This window comes from Nilaparvata lugens, chromosome X (genome assembly GCF_014356525.2).
Source record: "Nilaparvata lugens isolate BPH chromosome X, ASM1435652v1, whole genome shotgun sequence".
NCBI lineage: Eukaryota > Metazoa > Arthropoda > Insecta > Hemiptera > Delphacidae > Nilaparvata > Nilaparvata lugens.
In genome coordinates, this window is record NC_052518.1 from 44552201 (window position 1) to 44561301 (window position 9101).

The following is a 9101-nucleotide window of genomic DNA, read 5'->3' on the forward strand; positions in this document are numbered from 1 at the left end:
CAATAGATGCTAGAGCACAAGATTTCTTTTTCTAGCCAAGTCAATTATTTAACTACAAATTATCTATTAATTTTCATGTAAAACGTTTGTTGGCTAATTGGTGAATAAAATTTGATTGGATTTGAAAAATTAGCCTGTTTTTTCTTTACCGACTATTGTATTGTTTGCTCTATCCAATAAATAAATAAGAGTTTTAAATAGATTAACATCCTTGCACTCCAATTCTAACCTACAAATTTGACTAACCTTTCATTTACTTCAAATGGTTTTTGTATACAGTATTATTATAAAAAATTACATCAATTCTATTCTTTACTTTTACTTCTCTATTGGAATATTTTGTCTTCTGAATAAAAGTTACATTTTATGGCCAACATTGGAGTCTTTCACCAAATCTCTATACGTAAATTCAATAGGTACCCAACTGAAAGCTTCAGTTGAAAATTGTAATCCTTGCTGTTCAAATTCTACAAAATTTAATTGCTGGCACAATTTAAATAGGCCTAATTGAATCACGCAACATAAAAATTGAGCTTATCAGATAAACTTTAGCTTTACTGTATTTGTATTATAAACTAGCCTACCTTTAAAAAATACATTTAAGAAAGAATAAGTGTAAAAATAAATACGTCAAATCTCAACAGACTGCATAAACATTCTATTATAGAGAATTAAAAGAAAACTAGCTTTACCTTCAAGAACAGCTCAAGACTGGCTATTACAGCAATTATTGCAAGAGGATAATTCTATATTCACTTTTTAATATTTTAGATAAGAAACTTAATTATCACTCATTCGAAAAACACTCAACAGTATACTAAATAAAATTACATTTTCATCACATAATAAGGTCCTAACTAAACATAAGACTGGAAGGTGAAGGTCTGTAGTGCTTGTAGTTGTAGGCTAATTTATTCAAAACTTCCATACTAATAATTTGGAAATTGGAAATGGAACAGATACTACATTGTACATTCTGTAACAGAGTATTGGAACAGATTATTATCCTCCTTGGAACAGTTAACAGTATGATCGAGATGGCAATGACAAAATCATATAAAAATATAACGGTTAATATTTTGACGGTTGAATAAATTTATTTGAGTGGACAAAATAAATTGAAGTTGAATGATTGATTATGCTAAGGATGTTGATATGAAATTTTTACAATGTGACACCAAAGTTCACCTTCGAATCTCGCTTCGAATCTCGCATGTGTTTGCCCGTTGCCGAACGCAATTGCAATTTGAAAATATCTGAAACTTTTCTCAATAGAGCAGAAGAGTGTCTTTGAAGGTTTAATTTTCGAGTGTTGGTGAATATCTAAGCAGTATAGTCGACAATTACTTATTTATTTTAAAGTTACTGTAGCCTACTGAAATCAACTTCTGTAGGACACATTTGCAAATTTCGGGTGTGCCAGAAACAGTTTCAACATTTAGACTACTTCATCAATATCTTACTGCATTATGGAGTTGGAAAAGAGAGATCCAATTACAATTCCTCCTACAAGACAAGTTGGTTCATCTTCGGGCATCTTCAAAATAGTTTATGATGCTGCTAAAAGTGTTTGCACTGTTGCAGTTATATATTTTTTCAGCTACATGAATTTCAGCCCAGCTTGGTTTCTTGCTCCGCTTATTTATTCTGTTATCAAAAATGAAACGAAAAAGATCAAAGAATTCAAGAGAAATGTTGCCAAAACCTCAGCATTGCAAAATGAAAAGGATGTAATTCTAGCAAGAATTGATGAATTACCTGCCTGGGTGAGTGATAAACATTTTTCCTTTACTGGCAATACAATTTGAAGCATAGAAATAAAATATTTAATAATTAATACAATATTTTATTTTTCAACTAATCATTGTTAAGAATTTGTAGTTGCAAACCAAATTTCTTAGGTTATAAATTCATAACAAGGTTAACCCTAGAAAGACAACACAAAACAAGCAACGCTTAAAGACAACATGGGGTTACGCATAACCCCAACTTTAAAATGTCTAAAAAATTACTACTAGACCATTTTCTCACAGTGTTTTTCAATTGTTTGATTCAAATTTGACAACTATGATATGAAAAACAAAATTAAAGCATTTTATCATGAACATATCAACACCTGAAAAAAATATAGCATGATTATCCTCATTACATAATATTCAACACCTAACTTATCATGATAATAATTATGTAGATAGAGTAATTCTTATTCCACCTACTATCACCAATTTCTATCACCTATTAAACTTCTACATCGAGTTTGTGAACCTAGATACTAAAGCACTACTTGTCTACATAGTAAGTTAGCGACTAAAAGTATCCCCATTAAAATGCATCTAAGATCTCGTCTGTCAAAGAGATGAGAAGCCTGTTTGAGTTTTTAAGCTAACGATCAATATTGTGTGTAGTACTGGAGTTGAGTAAGCTTACTTATCCCTGAGGCGAGAAACGTAGATGGTACCCCTCAAGGAAAGTTGCACTTTAGTGTAAATTGATAGGCCTACATTTCACTGTCTTGGCTATGCAATTTGAGAGATTGAATTGGCTGCAACTCAAAAGAACTTTTCTGGGCTGCAATTATTAGTAAAGTGAGCATCGCTGTAATGATTTCCAGCCTCCAACAGGAAAAGGAACCAGAAGAAGAAGATAAATGTTCTATTACTGTATTAAAGTTATATTTTTCATCAATCATTATAGATACCGTACCTACCTTGTTTAACCATTCAGCCCTTTCAACATCAGGGAAGTAGACCTGAAAAAAGGCAATGAGCAAGTAATATTTTATTATAATTAGAATATTCAAGCAGAAGAATAATAAATTATTAATCTTTAAATTTTATAAGAATGATTGCATAAATGTTATATAATTCACTAATTTATTGCATTAATGGAATCAACTTGTGATTAACTCATTCTTATAATAAAATTTTATAATAGCCTATTTTGTAAGAAAAAATTCACTCAACTTATCTTATTATTTTCATTCATTCCTAATGAATAATTATTGATTTTATCAATGTAGACTATGGTGAGGTCCTCGTAAAGTTCTTAACCCTTATGCGTAACCCCAGACCATTATATTTTCTGTTGTTACCTTGGCTGCAGTAAACTTGAGGATCTGGGATTTTTTTGTATTCTCTAAGTAGTCCATCTATTCATTCATTCATTAACTAGTCCATCAACTACCTGCACACGTGATTTAGAAGCTGTAAGTCGGTCAGAAGTGGGTGAAAAAAATCCCTTGGGGTTACGCGTAACCCCAGTTGTCTTTAGTGTATATTTTTGAATATTATTGATAAAGACGATCCAAATTATAAATTTCTAGTTGGAAATATGCTCATATTTCACAATGTAATATAACACAATATAACAAAATGATAATAGTATTTAAAGAGTATTAGGTATTATAGTATTAAAGAGTATTTGAAAGTATCATAAGAGCACATCATTGATAGGTTATCTATATTCACAATTAGATTCTTCAGCAAGCTCTATAGATTCTAAGCCTGCGTTTGCCTTATTATCTTATTCACCTTTATTATCACCTGTATTATTATCATTTTCTATTCTAGTTAGGCTATAATATATTTCAGAAGATTCTCCATCATTTCACCCATTTTACTACACTTTCATCATGTTTTCTAACAATTATCAATCCATATAACGCGAACTCACTTCTATTTTCATCTTCGTTGACTCACTTTTTTCAAATCAGGACCTTTCTCAATTGATATTATTTATAATCCAGTGACAAGTTATAAACATGTTTTTTCAAAGACTGGATACAAATCATCACAATCAAATAGAAAATTTTGGGTATTTTTGAGCTACTGCAGAAAGTATCAAATTTGGTGGCCCATTAGGTTATTGATAATATTTATATTCATCTCGTTATTGGAATTTGAAAAATCACGTAAGAGACATCAAAAATAATATAATACTTGAAAGGTTATTCTATTTCCACTAACATTCAGTTCCCACGAGCGAGAATTAAAACTTCTGAGCTTATGCTTGTTTAAAACTAGTGAATACTCTTTTGGCAATGCAATAGTGTATGTAAAATCGCCTTCACTATCAATATCGGTAATTTTAAGGTGAATTTCACCATTATTGGGAAATGTAACTTTTGTTACTGCAAACCAATCAAAAGGAAAACAGTCGAAACCCCAATTGGCTTGCGGGTCTGCTTCTACAGACAACTCGTTGAAACTTGTGCAGTCAAAATAGTTAGACATCATGTTGTCAGTTCGGGCGATAAAGTGGCGCGTGCGCTCGCTCGCTCGTGAGCGTCTCCCTCCTCTAGACAAATGACACATGCGCTCTGCTCTCTGCAAGGTTCCCCTCTAAGCCCGATAACTCCTGCACCGAAAACCGTTACATTCCGTTACATGAAAAATGTCTAGTTCGATTTATCATCTGTGACATGTGTTTACCCATTTAAATTCATCATAGTTCACTCTCTCTCATAATATGTCATCCTTTTACAAGATTTATGCAAAAACCGTTATATCATAGTCACATGAAAAATGTCTAGACTGAAATTTGAAGCAGCATGTGTTTAAATTCATTATAGTTCACTCTCTCTCATAATATGTCATCCTTTTACAAGATTTATGCAAAAACCGTTATATCATAGTCACATGAAAAATGTCTAGACTGAAATTTGAAGCAGCATGTGTTTAAATTCATTATAGTTCACTCTCTCTCATAATATGTCATCCTTTTACAAGATTTATGCAAAAACCGATATATCATAGTCAAAAATGTCTAGACTGAAATTTGAAGCAGCATGTGTTTAAATTCATTATACTTCACTCTCTCTCATAATATGTCATCCTTTTACAAGATTTATGCAAAAACCAATATATCATAGTCACATGAAAAATGTCTAGACTGAAATTTGAAGCAGCATGTGTTAAAGTTCATTATAGTTCACTCTCTCTCTCACGCAAGTGTTTACAAGATTTTATGTTTTTGGCACCAATACGACCCCTTTGTACTGTGCTAGGTCCATTTTTTCTGTAATAATTTGCACTATCTGATTTTCTGTAAGGTTATGTTGTTTGGCTTCAATTCAGTTCATATGAAAACTAACCCGGGCGTATGAGGATACGATGTCCAGGGCCACTCTGTGGATGAATAAATTTAGATAATCTATGAATGGAGCCGAACATTGCAGTCTCATGACAGTGCCCTCTTCCGAATTTTTAATTGCCTCAGCTATTTCATCACAAACGCTTTTCACAGCGACTCCCATCTCGTTTTTCTTAATAAAATCTCCCATATCATTTTTAGTTGCGTACTTTTCTGCAATTTGATTAATCAGAATAGCAATAGCATCTTTTGTAATGAATTGTTCAATACCCTCCATAATATTAGCTTTTATTGCACTCGCCATTTCGGATAATCATTTTTCAAACTCTTCCTTTGTTAATGAAGAACTAGTCAATTTCTGCAAAGCAGATTCTAAATATTGCTTATCAATTGACGATGGATGTGTTTCATTTACTTTAGTAAAAATTTCTGTACTAAGCTGTTTTAATTTAGTATTGAGATAGTTTCTGTCCAACACCTCCAAATTCTTATTTTATCTGATATGGCTTTTAATTTCTCATCTAAATAAGCTTTATCAACTTTATCATTGTTAATACTGAGCAACTGAGATGAAAAGCTGTCTGTTAAAGTTTTCACTTCTCCTAGAGCAGATTCTAAAGTTAGAGTTCTCTCTGCAATAGCTTTATCGATATTGGCACTAAAATTTTGTAATGAACTTAGAATATGTTCTCTTTCAATTATGCTCACTCCAATATTCTTTGTATTTTCCTAAACGAGTTTGGTTATTTGCGAATCTAAATAAAATTTCACAGCTTCACTGATTCCTTGTTGATTTATCGATTCGATTATTTTCTGTGTTATCGAGTCAATATCACACGTAAGATTAGCAACAGCACCGCTAGCACTAGCTGTATCAATTCGACCGAATCGATGTAGAGTCATCGTAACACTAAACAATTAGTTTTGCTTCTTTTAGCTCTTCAATTATAGACGCGATCTCAATATCATGTCCAGTGTTGCCAGAAGCTTTTGAGGAATAGAGTAAATTTAATCTTTCCACTAATTCGTCAAAATTATCAAAGTATTGATAAATTCTATCATGAGAATTTTTTTTGCAAATTTCAATAAACCCCATCCCTTCTAATTTTACTAATTTTTTTACTGGGAAATAACTTTTGAATCATTTGCGATTTAATTCCCTGATTTCGTTTAACATAGCCTCTTCGATCTAAATGTATGCCTGTAAGTGTTGAGATTTTTTTATACTTATCCAGATCTCTCTGATTATAAAGATTCAAGTTTGGTCTCGCACTGAATAATAACTCAAGTAGACCATGTGTTAAACGAAATCTTTCATTATTAATATCTATATAACCATTATCGAATATTACTTGCTGATTTCCAATATAATATACGTCATCTTTAGAATTGTATGAAATTCCATAACTGATTGAATTATTCAATTTTCCGCATGAAACGTTTATAGATATTGTGACAGCACATCATTGTTTCTGCTAGAACCAAGTAAACTGTTTTCAAATTTAGTCGAGCTTAAAAAATTGTCTGTTGAACTCTCATAGCTTTTATCATAACTCGAGTGGTCATCACCAATTTCCATACTCTCTTGTTCCTCTTTTACTTCTTCCTTTTTTGGTTTTACACCAGAGTGAAAACTAGATTTGTTTTTTCCCAGTTCAATTATGGGCTCTATCAACGGCGAGAGCGTTTTCCTATTGTATTCCTCCGATCGTCTTTCAAAATTAACTAAGCTTTTATGCTTGTCTCTGATTACTTTTCTCAATTTCTTAATCTTTTCGATTAAACCAACGTTCTTTCTATTCAGTTTTCTGCTGCTGCGTGTTTTAGACAACATGACTGCACAAAGAATTAATCTCTACTGAATGGTAAGAAACGTATCGAGCGAATCTCGGTACTTGCCGCTATTAATTCCACACTCGCTCATAATAGTTACAAAATTATGAGGTTTACGATTCCAAACTTTATGACAAAGTTTAGCGAAATCTTTATAAGAAATATCTCCTCCAACATGATCTCTGTGAATTAATTTCAGACTCAATAAATCTATCTTGAAGATTATAATCATATTTGCATTGTCCCTAGTGAAATGTTTCTGTGTAGCTCCATAACTCTGAATTAAATATGCAGTGTCAATATTACGATGTCGTCCCATAGTAAAATATTCTCTTATTTGAGGTACATGATTAAGTTGGAAGTCATCGAATATTACTAAAGAATATTCTGATATTTTGTTCGGGTGAGGAATACATTCCGAATTGCTGTTTATATGAAATTCAATATCCTTCATTTTTGAAAAGACTTTTCTCAAAAACAAGTACTTATCTTGATACTCGCTCTTCGTGTGCAAGTATATAGTTTTAAATCTCAAGCCATTCTTTGAAAAAATTAAATTAAATAGCAAATTGGTCTTGCCACAGCCTGAAGAGCCTATTATAAGGATCCTTGCATTATGAGGTAACAACTTACCATTTTTACACCATGTTGGCATTTCTTTCTCTCTTATAACATTGTTGAAATTTACTATCGGGATATTACTCATGTTAGTCACGTGTACAGCATGTGATCTGATAAGGAACTGATAAGTTATCAGGGAGGAGGGTGTGCGCTAGACACCACATATTATATCACATCGCCCGACAGGCGCTCGCTCGCTCTCCCACTGATAGAAGTTTCTCACTTCAACATATCGTTCCCTCTCTTTCCCGCACCCTCTTCACGAGAATGCATGATGTGTTCCCCTTATCTAAGCCTTACCAAATTATGAAAATGAAACTTCAGATTGAAATAAAAAGCATTTTTGATAAAGAGCTATTATATTTACACCAAATCTTTGACATATTTACACTGAATGGAATGTATTTACAATGAGATATTACAATAGATTATTTTTCATCTAATAGTTGATCTTTACTAATATAACTAGGCGTTGAAAATCCAATCCATTTCACTAACAATCCTTTTTTATCACGTTTTAATATTTTTTCAATCAAATACACTTGTCTCTCCGATTCGTTTAATTGTGTTTTTTTAATTTCTTCTGCATAAAACCTACCACTAATTTTTTCTCCGTTTAGATCTCGCAAGCTATACATTACAGGTTGAGAAGGAAATATAGAATGAATTACAAAATACTCTGCGCTCCAGTTTATGTTATAAGATTTATCGAAAAGAAGCCTCTTCTTTGAGATTCGTACAACATCTCCTAGCTTAAATTTCGGTTTTGAATTTTTCAATTTATATCGTCTATTGGATGCAGAATTCAATGACATTAAAACATGATTACGATCTTTCTTCCTCACATCCTTAGGTTTCATTCTAATGGATGAATGCGTTGTTGCATTATAATCACGAACTAAACTGTCTAGTTGCGATATCCAGTTTTTGGTTCCATGTTCAGTTAAATATCTATAAATTTTTGCTTTAAGTGTTCTATTAAACCTTTCAACTATGGAGGCTTTCTTATCACTAAAAACATGGTAATGTTTAATACTATATCTATCTAATAACGCTTCAACTTTTGAATTAAAGAATTCTGTTCCCTGATCTGTTTGGAACAGCTTAACTCCCTTATTTTTAGAAATAATTGGTTCGAGAGCGTTAAATACAGATTGGCTTGCCTTGTCTTTTAATGGTACACAATATGCAAATTTTGAAAAACAATTAATAACAGCTAAGATATACCTATAACCCTTATTAAAACGTGATAAACTTGTCATCTCAATAAGGTTGGCTTGAAGCAGGTCTTTTTCACTTTTCAGTTCATATTTGCAAGTGGCATAGTTCACATGCGGCACACTATGAAGCTCTAAAGCTAGCTTAGATCTAATAATATTCATGATATTTACAACAGTCAAATCAGTGGTGTGTTGGATGATTGTCACGGAACATACTGAGCAATCAGTTAGAGTGTTGTGGGCACTCTATAATGTCCAAAAGGGAGAGTTGTCAACACCGTTCTCACCAATGTACCTCTTATCATCATAAGGACTCAAACAGATTTTTGCACATTC